The sequence below is a fragment of the Mus musculus genome, chromosome 14 (genome assembly GCF_000001635.26).
Source record: "Mus musculus strain C57BL/6J chromosome 14, GRCm38.p6 C57BL/6J".
Taxonomy (NCBI): domain Eukaryota; kingdom Metazoa; phylum Chordata; class Mammalia; order Rodentia; family Muridae; genus Mus; species Mus musculus.
The window spans coordinates 100,977,138-100,997,860 of NC_000080.6; the positions used below are offsets into that span (position 1 = coordinate 100,977,138).

General features: G+C 39.0%; 1 long non-coding RNA gene across 1 annotated transcript in view; it reads right to left on the reverse strand.

The window, feature by feature from the left end:
• Window positions 1-2,327: 2,327 nt before the first annotated feature.
• The window catches only part of Gm46481, a 76,622-nt gene continuing 58,226 nt past the window's right edge, over window positions 2,328-20,723 (reverse strand). The window contains exons 2-3 of the long non-coding RNA XR_001781421.1: window positions 3,987-4,227; window positions 2,328-2,396 (exon numbers count right to left, since the gene is read on the reverse strand). This is a non-coding gene — a long non-coding RNA (predicted gene, 46481). The remainder of the gene's footprint in view (window positions 2,397-3,986; window positions 4,228-20,723) is intronic.

Sequence of the window (20,723 nt, forward strand, 5' to 3'; positions counted from 1 at the left end):
AAATGCAGTTCTCCGGTGTCAGAATTAACAAGAAGAACCTCCTACAGCTCCTCCCTGTACCCAGGTGCATTGCTTTCAACAAGAACTATCAGAAGGAGAATATATCTATTTCTACATTGAGTCCAGTGTATGGAAGAGCTGCAAATAAACTGATAGCAGGGAGTGGAAGAGGTGAAGACAAGGTATGTTCACACAGCATTTGGTGATGAGAAATTCACCGATACCCAGAGTTTGCTTCATAGACCAATCTTAATAAAGTATGCTGGTATGAGATCTTTGATGGAGAGCTGTCAAAGGTTTTATAGAATGTTTTGTGCTAACAGAAATTGTACATCCTTGTCTTCATGGCAGTTGGATTGGAAGAGACTCTCTTGGGGGGTTAGTCAATCTTCCATATTTTCTGGAGAGTCTGCTCTGGCTGGATAAGAGATGGTCAAATATGATATTTTTTTACTTTTATTTAACTTGACTGTTTTTTTCCTTAAAGTAAGAACACCCCACCTTTGGATGTCTGGATGAGACCCCCCAAATGATTCACCTACTCTCGGAGCAGAGCACAGTGGGTAATGAGAATGCACTGACCTTGAGCCCACTCATCATAAGCGTAGATTTGTTCTCAGTTTGAGCCCCACTGAGATAAAGGGGAGCAAGCAGAGGCATCTCAGAACACTCGTGAGTCTGTAAGTGAATATTATGTCACTCACAACAGCAAACACCACATATGAGAGTCAGTACTAAATTTTATATTTATCTCTACATAAATTTGATTGATAGATCCCTGCTAGACATCAATCAAGTCTGAATTCTGCCAGTTTTGGCTTCTCCCCTTCAAGGATATTTTAATTTGATATAAATTTAATAGAAATATTGGGGAGTTGAAGGCACATACAAATGCACTGCCAGAATTCTGTATCTCTCAGTAGGACTGAAATATAATTTAGTGTTGTTCAAAAGGATGCACTACAAAATGTTTTATTTAAACTTTTGGGTGATATCCTCAGGAAAAAAGAAATTACTTTCCTGAATAAAATACTCTTAAAATTACTTGTAGAAAAATTATTTTATGAATAAAATATAATTATCCTACATAATTATAATAAAAGAGGAAGGAAATTTCAATTTATGGATTTTTAGGGTACAATCTTTAGTGCCTAAAGACTTTGTCTCCATTTTTTTTTCATGTAATCTCTTTAGAATATAAGGCAAAACATATCATCTTCCCCCAAATGAACAGCTCATTTATTTTAAAAATTCCTATTAAAGCCACACTCATCAAAAGTATTAGTAGGAGTTCTAGACTCCCAAGCCCACCTCCAAGACTGTTTGAATGATTTATAATGCTCTGAGAGATGAGGGTCTCCATATGAAGTCTTAATTCCCTCTAGGAGCCTTACAGATTTTATCCAAGAACTAATAGTGTTAGTGTAAACCTACCCTAAAGGGTCAGACTTGCTAATACACATGTAATCCTTTCCATGGAAGATCATCTCCCTTGAGAAAACTATCCAATCATGAAAGGTAATGAAGACTTGCAGCAAAGGTCTGACACTGAATATGGAATAAGTGGAGGATGAGGTAGCTAGGTTTTGATCACAGCCCTTAACAAAATCCCTTTGGGTACCACTGGGAGTCTGGGTTAACTAAAGCTCATCACTTCTAATCTAGAGAAATGCAGGAGGCCCTGAGGGCCGAATAGGAGAAAATCATTTAACCCATGTGGCAAACACCTCCGAAGAGGGAAGAGCTGTCCTATATGGGATGAGCTACTTGGACTTGTAGCAAAATTCTGGTTCTTAGTAAGAGACATCCTTGTGTACATTCTTCTGAAGGAGTTTTCTTTTTACTGCCAGGCTTAACGCAACAAAGCTATAAAGACATTTAACAGCATAATCCAACAATTTTGCACTGGGATCTTTTAACAGAAGAAACAAAAGCAGTCGTGGAGAGTTTTGTAATATGGTCTTGAGCTCTCTTATTATATCACTCACTTATTATTGTAAAAGTAAACAGGAGCTCTGGTTAAGCATCTCACAGATTAATGATGCTTATTGGAAATATGGTGCTGGATGCTGACTTGAAGCTGATAAGGAACATAACAACAGAAATTCCGCTTTAAAATAGCTCTAAAATAATTTTATTAAATTACTAATGAGGCTCTTAACATCATGTCTTTCCTTTTTTATCTGCAGATAGAATAAAAGTCATTTCACTTAGGGATGTTTGTTCTCTTTCAGAAATATTATGCCATGATCACAAGTGTGGTTTTCCATGATTGAAAGTATCCTCTACCTGCAGAAATGCAAAAATGAACTCACCTATAGGATTTGATCATTTCTCGTCTAGTTCCCGAAAGGGCTGGAGCATTCGCCAGGTCACATGACGGAGGCAGGCGATACCTAGGTAATTATTATAACTTGAGTTTTCTTCTGATCGAGCGAAGAGTCACTACTACCAGGATGATAGCCACTTATATAATACAGCACTATGAAAATAACCATTATGAGAAAAGAATAAGCCTTTCAACTTGAAAATTATTTATTTTCTTAATGGCTGACAACCAGGAGCTAGTCCTTGTAGAGGTGTCAAGTTCAAGAAACAATTTCTTCCTCCGCATACCCCTAAGATGCCTCGTCTACTCTTTTCTAAGGCAGTAAACTTGTGAAGGAGTTCATTAGTTCACGAGAGTTAGTAAGTTACTCTCAGGAGTTACATCAATGTTTTAGTTATGCGGAGGATGCCTGTGTTTGTCTTCAGACTCCTACCTAATTAGCTTCTCTGTGGGAAATCTGTTTTCTCTCCAAAACTATCAGGCTGTTTAAAGGATTCAATGTTTATACCTCTAAACTAAAATATCTACATCATAACCAATCATCTCTGTCCTGCCAACTGAAAGACAAGCTAATGGCTAACAAGCCCCAGAGACCGTGGATTTTTCCACACTCTGTGTCTCATAATGCTTCCGATTCAGGCCCAGGGGCAGACCGCATGAATTTTATATTACTTAATCATTCAGTCATCTGGTCCAGCCAGTGCATCATTTAATATTACTTCAACTAACTGTACATTTTTACATCTGAGCCTAACTCTAACTTTAACTGTGAGCTTGACTGAACTTAGAACCATACAGCAGACACACTTCTATGTGTGTCTGTGAGGGCATTTCAAGAGAGATTTAAATGAGGAGGGCATACCTGCCTTAGACATGGGGAATACACTCCCATGGGCCATGAGCTCAGACTAAACAAAGGAAAGTGAGAAAGCCTGAGGAGTATCAGGATTCATCACTCTCATCTTGACAAGGGAAGCAATATAACCAGCCACTGCACGCTTCCAATCACCATGTCTTCTCCAAAACCACGGGCTGCCACCTCTTAGCGCCATGAGCCAATATAAATTCTCAGTCCAGGCAAAAAAGCCAATCGTTCAGTGAACAGCTGATCAGCTGTTACCTGAGATGTGAGACAAACCCTAAATGCTAATTCTGTGTGGTTTAAGAGAACTAACAGTGACTGGTGTGGTTACTCCTCAGTGTGCACTTTGTTTCTGTCAGAGGTAATGCATTTTTAATACACAATTAAATGCTATGATAAAAAATACATAAGCATATTACTCTGAACTTTCCCACTGGTGCGTGAATCCTAAACTTATTTTCTATCACTATTACATGGATTATAATTGTAATATTAAAAGAGTCTATCGAAAATTATCAAATGATCTATCTGCTCTTTGTGATATGGGAGCCACCCAGAGTACACATTTAGATTTTAATTATTTATGCAACTAACATTAGAAATTAATACCAATTGAAAATGATGACTCAGCAAAAATTCCAGGTCTGTCTTCTCTAAGGACAAGAGAGAAAAGAAACAAGCTTTCTTGGTTTGCGAGTGAGTTTGGGGAGTTTCTTATCTACTGAAATGTCTCCTTTCAGAGAAGAAAGCATCTGCACACAGCGATCAGCTGGGAAATGGTTCCGAAGAACTTACCCAGGAAGAAGGAAGATGGATAGTCCTCATGCCCCGGCACACGAGGGTTCTCCAGGGATGATGAAAGCAGGACTATACAGGGCAGTAATTGGCCTTTGGTCTCACTGGTGCGCTGTTTAGTTCCCCTGTAGAAGAATGGAGCAGGGCCATGCTTTGAATTCCAATAGTGAACTGCCAAAGCCTCTTCAAAGAGGAGGGGACTCCAGCAGAACTTGTCTCTCTTCTTCAAATTCAGATGCTTCTGAAAATAGAGAAAAGATCCAGGTGTCGTGCCTGCCTACAAGCTCAGTAACTCAAAGGGTTAAGGCAGGAGGATCACTGCGAACGTGAGGCCAGCCTGAGCTACAGAATGAAGCTAGCCTGGGATATGTAGCAAAATCTTGCCTCAAACTCTTTTCCTCAAAAACTACAACAATAAAAACAGCGCTGAATAAATTAAAAGATATCCTAAATTAATAAGCCAAGGATTTCAATGAAAATGAAATACATTTGATTTTAAACTTGTCGTCCTAACATCTGTCCAAAACAAACTTAGAGAAGCACAAATACATACTAGCATATAATAAAGAGCAAGACTGAAACGCAACGCTGGCAAATACTCATGTAACATGTAGGTGTTTTCAGCTGAAGGATGGGCAGACCACAGAGGAACAGAAGCCATTGTCTACCTGCCATTTAAGTGCCAAGTCCACCTGCCAAGGGAGTCTCATTCATTATCCTTCCAAGAAAACATACTCTTGCCTTTGTTTCAAAGGACTCTTTGTTTGATCTCTCTGGAATTTTTGTTTAATTTTTAAAGTCTCCTATCTCAGTTTCTAATGGACAAGGCGTATTTGTTATTGCCTGCATACATTTTTAAAGAGAAAGAATAGGGCCTTGCTTTACTTGTTCAGGGGATGATTTGGGCTGGGTCACCTGAATTCCATGCCTATAATTAAGGTATAAAAGATAGCAGAGAATCCTAAAGTGACACATGAGAAGGCAGCAAGTATCCTGCAAAGCCAGGACATTTTAGCCGTGACTTCCATAAAAAAACAAGCATCAATTGATTAAACAAGCAGAAATTAATAAGTAAGCATTTGTTCAGGAGGCCCATATCATTTATTTTCAAACACATGTTCAGGTTAATATACATTATCTGTGAGCTGCTTAATGAAAATAAAACACTAATTTAATTGTGCATATCTTGCTCTCTCTCTCTCTCTCTCTCTCTCTCTCTCTCTCTCTCTCTCGCGTGCGCGCGTGCTTTTGTGTGTGTGTGTGTGTGTGTGTGTGTGTACAAGAATGCATGCATCTACAGACATACCAATTTAATGGATGAGAAAGAAATGTAGAAATTTAGCAACAGAAAAAGGGAGTTCAGGTAAGTTGGAAAGTGGATTTCTGGCATTATTGCACCTCTTGGACAGCCCACTTCTATATCTTGGGTATATACTATCTTTTATTTTTTTTCTCAGATGCGCCTTTTTCTCCCATAGTGCCCTTTCTTAAACCAGTATTAAAATTGCTTCCCAATATAAACCAACTGCCCCATGCAGAAAGGAAATCTCTAATCTCCTCAGAATACTCTTTTATTGAATGCATCACTAAAACAACTTCAGAAATTAAAATTATAAGCATTTACTTAAACATTAAACTTATATATGGATTAATATTTGTAGGTTTGACTATATATACATAGTATTATATATGCACTTATGTACACACATATATATAGCACACATATATATAGCATATATTAATATAAAATGACTGCAAGCAAAATATGTGCTAGCTAGGCATCTGGGACTTGGAACACTGCTATAGGTACATCATTACTTAATTTCCTTTTTGTTCATCCACAAAAAGTTTAAAAATATGTATTGTCACAGAAATTTTTTTAGTCACCATATGAGTCACTAAATCCTGAGAGAATGATTTCCTGTGGCTCATAGTTCTATGGGTTCCAATCCCTGGTCACAGGACACCATTGCTTCTGGATGCTGTGTAGTGAAGCAAAGTATGAGAGCAGAGAGCACAGCATGGAAGAGAGGGTCTCACCTGAAGACAGGGGAGATAGGATGAAGGGAAACAGGACAAGTTATAACTTTCCAGGGCATGGTCCAGAAAACCACCTTCTTCCAGTCAACACTGTTTCTGAAAATTTCCATGGTCTCATGGTCATTAATCAGTGGACTCACCCATTGATGAGATCAGAGCCTCTAGGAACCACTTACATCTCAAAGAGGACCGAGTCTTCTGCCTGTCTTACATTTATTTTATTATGATATGACTAGAAGTTTCTAGAATTGCTTTCATTGTGGTGGAATTTTATCATTAAGGAAAAATAGCTGACTTAACTTTTATGTAATTTGAAGAATTTAACACTGAAAGTGAACTGTTGGTCTAGACAAGACTTTTCAATGCCGTTACAATCAGCACTTAGTTCAATCAGCAAGGTTAGTATTCCTGAATTGTGACTCTTTTCTAAATCAAGGGCACAATTTTGAAAATGTATTATTAATCGCAACATTCAGTAGGCAAAAGCACAGGCATGGCTAGTTTCATGCCAACAACAGGTTACATAGCAAAACCCCATCTCGAACAATTTATTTTGAACTTCACCTGCCTTAATATGCTTCTTATAAATACTTTATTAGGAACAGCATTTCTGTATAATGTTTTATACTGTATATCCTTATTCACAGTCATTTAATACTAACCAGCAATGTCTTAAAGTCTCCTCCTCCTGGATGTGATATGCGTATAAATTTCTTTGGCTCTTTTCCTATAACAATGCTACGTGCTACAGTTAAGAGAGAAAGACTATTTTTAGAGACAGTTTAAGTCCACGAATCTGAGAGGCAAGTACTGTCTTTAGTGGCACTTGCTTTCTGACTCCACATTTATCCTCTTCTTCAGATCATCATGCTCCATTGGTGCCACTCATAACAGTTGGAGAACAATTCTGCACAAATGGTAAAAATTATATTCCCTTTCTGGATAGACTACACTATGATTCATTAACACAGCCATCAGGACTCCCTCAGTGTAGTTGTATAGTCACCTACTAATAGTTCACAGTTATATAACTATTAGTAGTATATATAAAACTATCAGACTTGACCCACTCCACACCTAATAGTCTAATAGGTTAGGTTTCCTTTTACATTCAAAATGCACAAACATCCAGTGCATGCCTTCTCATTCTGCATAAGAAACTGAAAGTTCCAGAGCTAGCTGTATGTATGTATGTGTCTATGTATATATGTGTGGGTTTATGTATGTGTGTGTGTATGTATATATGTATGTATGTATGTATGTGTGTGTATGTATGTATGTATGTATGTATGTATGTATGTATGTATGTGTATACAGCTTTTATACACATTTTAAGTTGTTATTAGATCCTAGTCATGCAAATATACCGGAGTTTTCCTTCTATACCTATAAGGAATTTCTATGCCCACCCTAGGTCTGAATAATGACTCAAAGACTTACATTTATACTCTAGTTCCCAATTAGCTCTTGCAACTCTTATTTGTTCTATGTCTGCCAGATGGCTCATTACCTCCTCTTAGTCTTTAATACAGGGTCTGTTTCTTCCTCCGAGTTATTCTGGTGAATTCTCTTCTCCCAGAGTCCTCCTGCTCTCTCTCTCTCTCTCTCTCGCTCTCTCTCTCTCTCTCCCAGAAGTACCACCTTACTTTCCTGCCTTTGCTGTAGGCCATCATCTTTTTATTAAAATCAATCAGAAGACTTGAGAGTAAGCATTGAAAAGATATGATGCAGGTGCTACTTAACAATTGGAGTGACAATATCAAAGTCCAGTCTGTTCTCAACTTTCTGATAGCACAGAAATTAGCATTTGAATAACACAGAGACAATCTTCACACTGTGCACGAAAAGTCTATCCCTAGATCTTTCCTCTCTAATAACCTTGTTTGACTGAAATCTTATTTAAATGTAAGAATTATTTATATAATCTGGAGAAAAAAATGCATTGGGAGAGAGGTACATCAAAAAAAAAAACCTATTTTCTCTCTTTTTTTGAGTGGTAAAGGTTGTTTTGTCTTGTTGGGAAGGTTGTGGAGAGGGTCCATGCCAGCGCACTGTGCTGCTCGGCATGCACATTCTATGAATCCTTTGTCCTTCCGTCCATAGGACTTTGATGAGAAGAAACCTTAAATTTTGTTAAAATTTAATTTGGAACATCTTTGTGCTGACAAATCATTGTGTTCTAATGAATTTTTCCTCACTTCATGATAGAACTGCATAATTCCTTTTATGTCTTCTGTATCTTCTATATTTAAAGTTCTAAGTTCTGAATTAATTTCCTGGACCATATGACTTTTGCAAATGCATGCCAACAACCTGCTTGTATTTCCTCTCTAGCAGTCAGTATGAAGTAGAGAATTGTTTTGTTTGATGGGTTTTTAGTTGGGCTTTGGGCTTTGTTTTGCTGTTGTCTGTTTTGCTTTTGCTTGTTGGCTTTTAGTGTTTAGGTAGGCTATACTTGTCAGCAGGCTTCATCCACTTCAGTTTGCCTTCCCATTACAACCTCTTCAAACCAGGAAAACTTGCTGGTAAAAGGCCACTAGCTAATTTCCCCAGCATCCTGCCAAGTAGTTTCTCTCAGCTGCTATGTCTTGCTCTGAATGAGATATGCTATGTCATGATCTAAGTGAGATATGCTATGCCATGATCTGAGTGAGATATGCTATGCCATGATCTGAGTGAGATATGTCATGTCATGATCTCAGTGAGATATGGCATGTCATGATCTCAGTGAGATATGCCATGTCATGATCTCAGTGAGATATGCCATGTCATGATCTCAGTGAGATATGCCATGTCATGATCTCAGTGAGATATGCTATATCATTATCTGAGTGAGAGATGCACCCAAAGAGGCCTAAGATGGTGAAATCTTTGAGACACATGAGACCCTTCAGATCAGATGATACAAAACCTATATTTTAAGTAAAAGCTAAGCAACTCTTTCTTACAAAGTACACAGAATAGCCAATGGCTCTCAAAAATAGATTTTGTCATTTATTACACAAACTACATCCAAGAACTTTTTTTTTTACCTACTAACATATATTTTCATTTTTCAATAAACCATTTTATAGCAATGAGATAAAAGTATGTTTAATGATAAGAGTATGTAGTAAATTTCCACTTTTTAAGACAGTTGATGAATAACAAGTTATTTGTCTGTCTATATCATCGAATGTAGTAGCCAATCCTCTTAGCTGTTGTGGAATTAAGAATACACAAATCTAAAAAAATCACCTGCATCCACTTTTAAAAGTTGCTATTCCTATTGATCAGTGAACTCATACATCTGAAGAAAAGGCAGCATGCTTGACAAAAGTGGTCTTCCTCAGGGCTGGAGAGATGGCTCAGCAGTAAGAGCAGTTAAGAGTACTGACTGCCCTTCCTCATCTCAATTCCTAGCAACGACATGATGGCTCACAACAATCTGTAATGGGATCTGATGCCTGAAGACAGCTACATTGTACTCATATAAATAAAATAAATAATCAATCTTAAAGGGGAGACTGCCTATCACTCTATGAGGCATGGCTGCTAATTTAGGTCAAATGGCTCTTTTAAATGAAATTTAATTTCATGTGTTCTTATGCATATATATAAATAAGTGTGTTAATGTACTGGTTCCATTAGCTGAAGTAAAGCTTGGAAAATCATTCAATATGACTAGTTGCACCAATTTCATCAAGTGACTCTGAAAGATAACCAGTTTTAAATGGCTATCCTTTTCAAACAGTTTTTAAAATTAGCTCAGCAGTGGTGGCACATGCCTTTAATCCCAGCACTTGTGAGGCAGAGTCAGGCAGATTTCTGAGTTAGAGGCCAGCCTGGTCTACAGAGTGAATTCCAAGATAGTCAGAGCTATACAGAGAAACCCTGTCTAGAAAAACAAAAAAGTAAAAAATAAAAATAATAAAATGAAGTGAGGTACTTTCATTTTTTGTCAGTTAGTTAATTTCTTTTGTTTTCATCTTTTGATTCCCTCCTGCCTGCAACTGCTAGGGTTACATGAATGAGCCATCTCTTATATTTTGTAATATTATTTTTTAACTTTACTCTTTCAGAAACATTCATATGTTCTAAAAGTTGTTATCCATTTCAACATAAAATTATTTGGCTTTGATTATGTTTCAAATAACAATTACAATAGATGATATTATGATAAAACATTTTTATTAAGTTGAGATATTTATGGAATAAAACCTATTTGGAATTTGTAATGGTACACACATAATTAAAACTTGATTCCATTGTTTTTGATATTTTGCCAGTTGAAATAGAAATTGTAATTATACAAATTCATAAGTATTTTACACAAATAGATAATTGAACAACACGGTTTTGTTGCTCTGATGATCTTCAACATAAAATGTATACTTCATCACAGTATTGTGTACTTTCTTTTTTGCTTGTCAGATTTTAGTGTATGTGAGAATCCAAGATGTATTTACATAGTGTACATTGTTAAATGTCATTGAACAATTTGCAGATGAATCCTCTAGATTTCAGCAATGTTTTGTACCAAATATTCCATGAAAGGGGTACATGGCTCAGCAGTAAGAGAAAAATTGATCAGGTTAAATAATGAATGATATAAGAGAAAAATTGATCAGGTTAAATAATGAATGATATCTGAAGTGACATAATATTGGTCATGGTTCTTTAGAGCAAAAGAAGCAATAGAATAGAAATAGATTGATGTCGGAAGGCATCTAGGAAAGGCTGAAGCAAGGCTAAAGCAGGCTCTGGCAGAGCCTTTCAGCTATATTAGGCTCCTATCAGCAAGTACTTCTTGGCATCCACAATAGTGGCTGGGTTTCGTGACTGTATATGGGTTGGATCCCCAGGTGGGGCAGTCTCTGAATGGCTTTTCCTTCAGTCTCTGCTCTACACTTTGTGTCCGTATTTCCTCCTGTATTTTTCCTCGTAAATTTTCTGGAGACGGCCCACAATTTTGCATGGCTACATGGATGTAATAGGTGAGCTCTAAGAGGCAAGGTCCCAAGAGACTTCATCCCAGATTGTTTCTTGCTGCTGATATGCCTTTCCTGTCACTATTGCTTAGCCTAATGATTCGTGAGCATTGGCCCACCCTATTGGGCAGATCAATCAATATGAACATGTAGTCTCATGTAGTCATGCTGTGCAGACGAATTGATTATTTTGTAATTCCTGATAATGATTTTATAGAATTTGTAAATTGATACAAGTAATCTCAATGAAATAAAAGCTGCAAATTGAGCTCTGAAAACCTTCATGTATCATGGGCTTAATTGCACTAGAAGAAGAAAGCAGGCTTGGAACAAGTTTACAACCAAGGAAAACATTCCTTCTAGGTTAGGTGTGAGAGCATTATATGGTAACTAAGGATCATAACCTAGCAATGGACAACTTATTGTAGGTGCAAAGACAGAGGATAAAATATTGACTAGCTTATCTATACAAACTTTGATAATAATAAGACATTAGGCAGATTTATCTCTTGACAAAAGTGTGCTAACTTTGAAAGGACAATATAAATCTCATTTTAAGGACCAGGCCTGATTTCTACAAAGGCTGTAAGGCACCAGCCTCAGGAATAGATCCTAACTCCCAGGAACTAAGACATAAGACAGTGGCTCTAGGTACAGAACATAAAATCGAGAATGTCGCAGACCCTCTGGGCCCCTTTGTCTGCCTGGAACGGGTCTCTAGTCGTGGGTCTCTAGTCGCGGGTGGGCAAAGTGTTGGATGAATTGACAAACAGATGCCTACAGGAGAGGTTGTGGAGAATCTGAATATATTTTGTCAAATCAAGTATCAGACTTTTTATACAGAAGACAATAAGGAAGTTGGGTGACATACCCGAAAGGTACAAATGAGGTAACTGGAATCTTTTTTTTTTCTTTTTTTTCCATTTTTTAAAAAATATTTTTATTACATATTTTCCTCAATTACATTTCCAATGCTATCCCAAAATTCCCCCATACCCTCCCCCCACTTCCCTACCCACCCATTCCCATTTTTAAATAAAACAGAGGAATGCAAACACAAAAGGTCTAAAGGGAACCACCTGGGATAGAATTTATTGTTAACAACTGGGATCAACAAGGGCTCTACCTAAGATTCACTAATCTTAGAAGCCAGAGTCAAGGGCTTCGCGCCCTTGCCATAGTTCCTATTTTAGTCCATTGTATAGTCCACCTTAGGCCATTGTAAATACGTGTGTATGGGTGTAACTCCGCTATAGTCTTAGAAGCCAGGTGTGAGGTCTTTACTCTCCTAGGGCAAGGGCTTTCACACCCAAGTCATGGTTCTAACTAGGGAGTTCCAGTCCCGTTCTAGCTAACCATCTCATGAATAATGCAATACTCTAAAACCACAGCCTGATCTACTTCCTAAACCATTGTAAATTCCTGTATATGGGAGCGACTTGGCTTTTATTCTAAGTGATAGTGTAGTACCAGAGGCTTTTCTGAATGTCATTGATTAGCAATATTCTTACTGAATTCCAAGCCCATGGTCTTGCTCAAGAACGTTCTAGGACTGTTGTAACACTGGCTTAAGCTATGTCAGAATTTAATCTTAAAAGGCACTTATAATAGGATAATACTAAAAGAGAGCACGTGGATCCATACACTAGACTAACGTGGGAATGGAATATTAATGTATGGCTTAGAGAGAACACCAGACTCCAGGAGTGAGTTTCTGTGAAACTCTTTTGCCTCATGAGTAGCTTTTAAGCCTCTCGGCTTGTCAAACTGACTCGACCGGAGTGCGTGGCACCAGAACAAGATAATAAAATCCCCTCCCAAATAACAACCAAGGGATAACCACAAAAATGGAGAAATATCTTATCTCAGAATGGGCCATCTGCAGTGGGCAGCCCTTTTTCATCACATGATTGAACGTTCATGACATAGGAATACAGACCACTGACCACCTGTGACCCCCTAGAGCCCACCAATGACATTTAGATTACCTAATCCTTCAAGAGAGTTCTCCTGGTTCCCTATAAGAAAGCCTGCCTGCCTTTGTCTGGGGTAGCCATTATTAAAAAAAAATGGTTGACCCCTGCATGTTGATTGTTTCTGCAGAATAAATGCTCTTTGTTTTTGCATACTATCTGAGTCTGGGGTCTTCCTTCAATGATTATCAGACCCTTACAGCTTGTGACATAAACATTATTGCTTTAGTAACAGATAATGAATGTTTAGTCAGAAACTAGCCTTTTTTTTAATTGGGTAATTTCTTTATTTACATTTCAAATGTTATCCCGTTTTCCAGTTTCCCTGATGAACACCCCCTATTCCATTCCCCCCTTCTCCTGCTTCTATGAGGGTGTTTCCCCACACACCCACCCACTTCTGCCTCCCTGCCCTGGCATTCCCCTACACTGGGCATTGAGCCTTCACAGGACCAAGGGCTGCTCCTCTCATTGATGCCCAACAAAGCCACCTTCTGCTACATATGCAGCTGAAGCCATGGGTCTCTCCATGTGTACTCTTTGGTTGGTGATTTAGTCCCTGGGAGCTCTGGGTGGTTCTGATAGGTTGATACTGTTGTTCTTCCTATAGGGTTGCAAACACCTTCAGCTCCTTCAGTCCTTTCTCTAACTCCTTGAGTGGGGACCCTGTGCTCATTTCAATGGTTGGCTGCAAGCATCCAACTCTGTATTTGTCAGTCTCTGGCAGAGCCTCTCAGGTATATTAGGCGCCTATCAACAAGTACTTCTTGGCATCCACAATAGTGTCTGGGTTTCGTGACTGTATATGGGATGGATCCCCAGGTGGGGCAGTCTCTGAATGGCCTTTCCTTCAGTCTCTGCTCTACACTTTGTCTCCATATTTCCTCCTGTATTTTTCCCCTTCTAAGAAGGACAGAAATATCCACATTTTGGTCTTCCTTTTTCTTGAGCTTCCAGTGCTCTGTAAACTGTAACTTGGGTATTCGGAGCTTTTGGGCTAATATCCATTTATCAGCGAGTGCATTCCATGTGTGTTCTTTTGTGACTAGGTTACCTCACTCAGGATGTTATTTTCTTTTCTTTTTTTCTATTTTATTTTATTTTATTTTAATTAGGTATTTTCTTCATTTGCATTTCCAATGTTATCCCAAAAGTCCCCCATACCCTCCCCACCCCCCACTCCCCTACCTACTCACTCCCACTTCTTGGTCTTGGCGTTTCCCTGTACTGAGGGCATATATAGTTTGCAGAGAAATTACCCAAGGAGCTAAAGGGAACTGCAACCCTATAGGTGGAACAACAATATGAACTAACCAGTACCCGGGAGCTCTTGTCTTTAGCTGCATATGTATCAAAAGATGGCCTAGTCGGCCATCACTGCAAAGAGAGGCCCATTGGACTTGCAAACTTTATATGCCCCAGTACAGGGGAATGCCAGGGCCAAAAAGGGGGAGTGGGTGGGTAGGGGATTGGGGGGGTGGGTATGGGGGACCTTTGGGATAGCATTGAAAATGTAAACGAGGAAAATACCTAATTAAAAAAAAAGTTTGCAAGACCAATGGGCCTCTCTTTCCACTGATGGCTGACTAGGCCATCTTCTGATACATATGCAGCTAGAGACACGAGCTCCGGTGGGTACTGGTTAGTTCATATTATTGTTCCACCTATAAGGTTGCAGACCCCTTTAGCTCCTTGGGTACTTTCTCTAGCTCCTCCATTGGGGGCCCTGTGATCCATCCAATAGTTGACTGTGAGCATCCACTTCTGTGTTTGCTAGACCCCGGCATAGCCTCACAAGAGCCAGTTATATCAGGGTCCTTTCAGCAAAATCTTGCTAGTGTGTGCAATGTACATTTCAAATGTTATCCCCTTTCCTCTCTGAAAACCCACCTATCCCATTTACACTCCTCCTGATCACTAACCTACCCACTCCAGCTTTTCTGTCCTCACATTCCCCTACACAGGGGTATCAGTCCTTCACAGGACCAAGGGCCTCTCCTCTCATTGATGTTCCATAAGGCCATCCTCTGCTACATATATTTTTAAATTCCATCTATTTGCCTAAGAATTTCATGAAGTCATTGTTTTTAATAGCTGAGTACTCCATTGTGTAAATGTACCACATTTTTCTATATCTATTCCTCTGTTGAGGGACATCTGGGTTCTTTCTAGTTCCTGGCTATTATAAATAAGGCTGCTATGAACATAGTAGTGTATATGCCCCTGTTATATGTTGGAGCATCTTTTGGGTATGTGCCCAGGAGTGGTATAGCAGAGTCCTCAGGTAATACTATGTTCAATTTTCTGAGGAACCGCCAGACTGATTTCCAGAATGGTTGTACAAGCTTGCAATCCCGCCAACAATGGAGGAGTGTTCCTCTTTCTCCACATCCTCACCAGCATCTGCTGTCACCTGAGCTTTGATCTTAGTCATTCTGACTGGTGTGAGGTGGGATCTGGAAAGACAGGTCAACATTCTGTTGTAATTCCTTACATCTTATCGATCTATGACATAAACTATTGCTTTAAACTTACTGTAAACTTATCAGAATATAAAAGTATTTTAAAAATCATGTAGTAAGTTATTCTGCTGTAACTGTTCTACCTGAGAGCTGCATGAGGCAATGTTTCTTTTCTTTTCTTTTCTTTTGTTTTGTTTTGTTTTGTTTTGTTTTGTTTTTTAGAGAAAGTCTATATACTGAAAACATAAATAGAGGCTTGATGGGGCTTTTCTTTTTCTGCTTCATCCAAAATGTGTGTTTTCTCTGAGTGCATAACTTGCCTTTTTCCTTTCTCCCTGTTTTTCCCTCTTTCCTTTCCTTTCCTTTCCTTTCCTTTCCTTTCCTTTCCTTTCCTTTCCTTTCCTTTCCTTTCCTTTCCTCTCCTCTCCTCTCCTCTCCTCTCCTCTCCTCTCCTCTCCTCTCCTCTCCTCTCCTCTCCTCTCCTCTCCTCTCCTCTTCTTTTCTTTTCTTTTCTTTTCTTTTCTCTCTGGTTCACAAAGAGTTAAGAAACTCTGAGCCCTTTGTCTGTCCAGTCAGGGGACCTTGAACCAGAAAGAAAAGAAACCTGTAGCTAAGCCTTTTCTTTTTTTTTTTTTTTTTTTTTTTTTACCCACCCCACCCCCAAAACTATGTATCTAGTTGCATGTGTAGCAGAGAATGGTCCAGTTGGTAAGAGAGGCCTTGGTCTTGTGAAAAATCATATGCCCCAGTACAGGGGAATGCCAGGGCCAGGCAGTGGGAGCAGGGCAGGGAGAGGGTATAGGGGACTTTCTGGAAAACATTTGAAATGTAAATGAAGAAAATATCTAATAGAAAATATTAAAAAAGCAAAAAAATGAACTGACAAAAAAGTGTTTTTTAATGTAGCACACTGCCTAGGTGACTACATGAGTCAGGTTATTTCATACAGTTAATTAAGCATCTCATAACTGAAGCACGCCAACCTTTCTCAATAATCACATTTTTTAATATAGTGGTTGGAAAAAAAGGATTTCATTTGGAAAATAAACTTTTAGATATTCATTCATTAAAATAAATTCATGATTTTAATCTGGTTTTTAAAAACCTTCTGATTAGTTTTTTAAACAGATGGAGAGCATTAGTGACTTCCATCCTTGTCACCATTTTGTAAGGAAGGTGACAGTACTGAACATGATCATTGAAAAGCTCTGCTAGCCTATAGTCTCACAAATGCACTCTTGGGTACTAAAGATGTGAGTTGGTTGTTAAAAGCACATACTACTCTTACAGAGGACAGGACATCTATTCTTTTTTTTTTTTTTTTTTTTTTCTTTAGATTTTATTTTTTTTTTCCATTTTTTATTAGGTATTTAGCTCATTTACATTTCCAATGCTATACCAAAAGTCCCCCTTACCCACCCACCCCCACTCCCCTACCCACCCACTCCCCCCCTTTGGCCCTGGCGTTCCCCTGTACCGGGGCACACAAAGTCTGCGTGTCCAATGGGCCTCTCTTTCCAGTGATGGCCGACTAGGCCATCTTTTGATACACATGCAGCTAGAGTCAAGAGCTCAGGGGTACTGGTTAGTTCATAATGCTGTTCCACCCATAGGGTTGAAGATCCCTTCAGCTCCTTGGGTACCTTCTCCAGCTCCTCCATTGGGAGCCCTGTGATCCATCCACTAGCTGACTGTGAGCATCCACCTCTGCGTTTGCCAGGCCCCGGCATAGTCTCACAAGAGACAGCTACATCTGGGTCCTTCCAGCAAAATCCTGCTAGTGTATGCAATGGTGTCAGCATTTGGAAGCTGATTATGGGGTGGATCCCTGGATATGGCAGTCTCTACATGGTCCATCCTTTCATCTCAGCTCCATACTTTGTTTCTGTAACTCCTTCCATGGGTGTTTTGTTCCCACTTCTAAGGAGGGGCATAGTGTCCACACTTCAGTCTTCATTTTTCTTGAGTTTCATGTGTTTAGGAAATTGTATCTTATATCGTGGGTATCCTAGGTTTTGGGCTAGTATCCACTTATCAGTGAGTACATATTGTGTGAGTTCCTTTGTGATTGTGTTACCTCACTCAGGATGATGCTCTCCAGGTCCATCCATTTGGCTAGGAATTTCATAAATTCATTCTTTTTAATAGCTGAGTAGTACTCCATTGTGTAGATGTACCACATTTTCTGTATCCATTCCTCTGTTGAGGGGCATCTGGGTTCTTTCCAGTTTCTGGCTATTATAAATAAGGCTGCTATGAACATAGTGGAGCATGTGTCCTTCTTACCAGTTGGGGCTTCTTCTGGATATATGCCCAGGAGAGGTATTGCTGGATCCTCCGGTAGTACTATGTCCAGTTTTCTGAGGAACCGCCAGACTGATTTCCAGAGTGGTTGTACAAGCTTGCAATCCCACCAACAATGGAGGAGTTAAACCTGCCTTTTCTTCTGAATGCCAACAGCAGGAGCTTGGTACCAGAAGCCAGAGGCGTTTGATCTTAGAACAGCAAAGAGTTAAAGGAAGACAAAATTAACAAATAGTAAGCAGCTTTAGGCCCAGCAATTGCAACTGCCAATGCACTGCTACCTTCCCAGGGAATCCTTGTGGTGCCAGGATGGCCACTGATAGACAGACAGATAAATGGACAGATGATAGACTTTCTTAAGTCTGCTTATGTTGAAATAATAACAACAGTTGCCTCACACCTGTGAGGCTCAGAATTCAGTAGTCAGTCAGTCCTAGAAACTAGGTACCTAAGCAGTCTACATAGTTCATAGTAGCCATTTCTTGCCGGTGAGGCCAATAACTCTGTAAATGCTCTGGGCATGAGGCCTGGACCTGAGGAAACCCCTATCAGGATCCCAAAACAGATAGTTTTTGATGTGAGAACAATTATGTTGTGTTCCTGATTGCTTTGTCGTCAAGTCTAAGTGAAGCTAACAAAAATTCTCTTCACTGGAGATGCTGCATACCTAATAGCAACAGCAGAGTAATCGGAATGGAAGAAGTTGCCATAAACAAGGTCAAACTATTATTTCTTTATAATCCAAAATTTAATGAATGCTGCTGTATTTTCATTATTCTCAGCCTGGATGTGATGGAAAATTTAATCCAAACATTCCATGAGACTTGTTAGGAATTTGGTGACAAACTTCTGTAGGTGTACAAGACCAAGGCCATTGCCACCGTTACAGATAACTTCTACTAGTACAGTCATTTTACCATCTACAGAACATCTTACTTTCACTGTTCTAACTTTTACCCCTGTCTGCCATCATTTAAAAAAAATAACTATTTTATTCCTTTTAAAAAAATGCCACAAGATGCTTAAAAACTCCCAAACAATCAGATAAATGTACAAATATAACACTCTGTTCACTTCTTTTTAAAACAGGTTCAAATCATTTTCTTATTTTATAGAAACATAATCTTAATAGAATTTCCCTCTCAGCAACAGTCATACACAGCAAGCAATATCTTTTTTATTTGATTATGAGAAAGAACACTGTCGGCATTAACATTGGTATAATACTGGAATCAAAGCCACTGACTGGTCTTTTCAGTGCCAGGACCACCATTCGGTCTACTGCTACTACCCTATTAAAAGATGCCCTGACTTTTCTGGTATAAAAACAAACTTTATTTTCTCACCATTAAACTTGGAGCAAAGCAAGTACTTCACACAAGGAAACAGCTGTTGAAGAACCCTTAGTTCTGAAATCTACTAATGAACAAGGGATTACAAGAAACTTCACTGAACCAACTGCCAGAAGAATGACAATCTTTCAAAGGAAGAATGAATGGTCAAGGGCCGTGGCTTGCTAAGATAGGGATTGGGAACAATATGAGAAATTTTAGAGAATGATGAAAAATGTTACACAAAGTTGGGCAAAGAAGGAGAATGGAGAGAAATTAGCACTTAACAAAGCTAGGGGGGATACGGAGAGTGTGGGAACCCCTGAGGAATAACATCATCTCCCAAAGCATCTACCTTGTACATCCATACTCTAGAGGACAAGAGGATGGAAGCACAAGTTAAACAGGCAACTCTTGGTACAGAAAGCAAGGAAGAAGACATTAAAGAGAACTTCAGAACTCGTCTTCCCACCAGCTATCTACCCCATGCCTTTCCCCAGCAGGGGCACCCAGTACACAAAGCAGACAAGTTGAACCTCAGCTCAGGTAAGAAGCCATGTGATATAGCTATGAAATGTAGCAGATTTTCTGAAATATGCCAAGCCTGTGACCCCCAAGCTCTGTTAAAGGGAAGGTTAGTTGGTCATAGATATCATAATGAACAGTTTGATTGGTTCAGTTACTGCTTAGATTTACTGATTTACTTCTAACCAACAACTTGCGCGCGCGCGCGCACACACACACACACACACACACACACACACACACACCTTCAGTAACTATTGTTCTCTACTTGAAAACCACCACCACCTCCACCCATGGATTTCTGTCATTGTCCTTACTGTGTTTTATTTCTTCTTGCCTTAAAAGACAAACACTATCTGTTGAGTACTTCTCAAACACATAATCTTGCTTTCATCTTTTATTATGTTGTGTTTGACCTTCACTTTGTAATGCTTTTGCCTCTACTTCCTTGAGTGCTATTATATAGGTGCATAGCACCACACCCAGATCAGAAATCACTATTTAATTTGTTTCTTAGAATATGTGGGCTTGAGATTATAAAAATGTTTCCACTATTAGAGAATACTTTGTGTGTGTGTGTGGGGGGGAGGCAGGCAGGGTTAAGAGATTTAGTCTATAAATGATACAAAGTCTTTAAATATTCACTAGAAGATCTATACCCTGAAATTATAGATTTCTCTTTCCATAATTGGCTCTTAAGTCACTTGGACACTGTCTTACAGAGGGGCTTACAATTAAAATACCTTTTCAAGATACCAACACTCTTTGTCTATTAGCAAAGCAAGATTTGAGGAACCGGGGCCCTCAAACTTCATAGTGACACAATTCTTCATCCAAGTTTATGTAATACTCCTTGGAACCAAGATCAAATAAGAAACTCAGATGATAGATAATGAATGTTAGGTTGATAGGAATTAAACAGGTCATTCATGGTAGAGAAAGGAGGGAACAAGAGTCAAAGGGACTCTTTTTATTTTTTTATCCCCACCTCCCCACCCCTAAACCTCTTCCTCATCCCAGGCATTTAGCACACAGAGAAGTTAAACCTCAGCACAAGCAAAATGTCAGAAGGCTCAGTTTCAGAATGTAATACTTGTAACTTGCCTTAAAGAAGACCTTATGCTGAGAAATA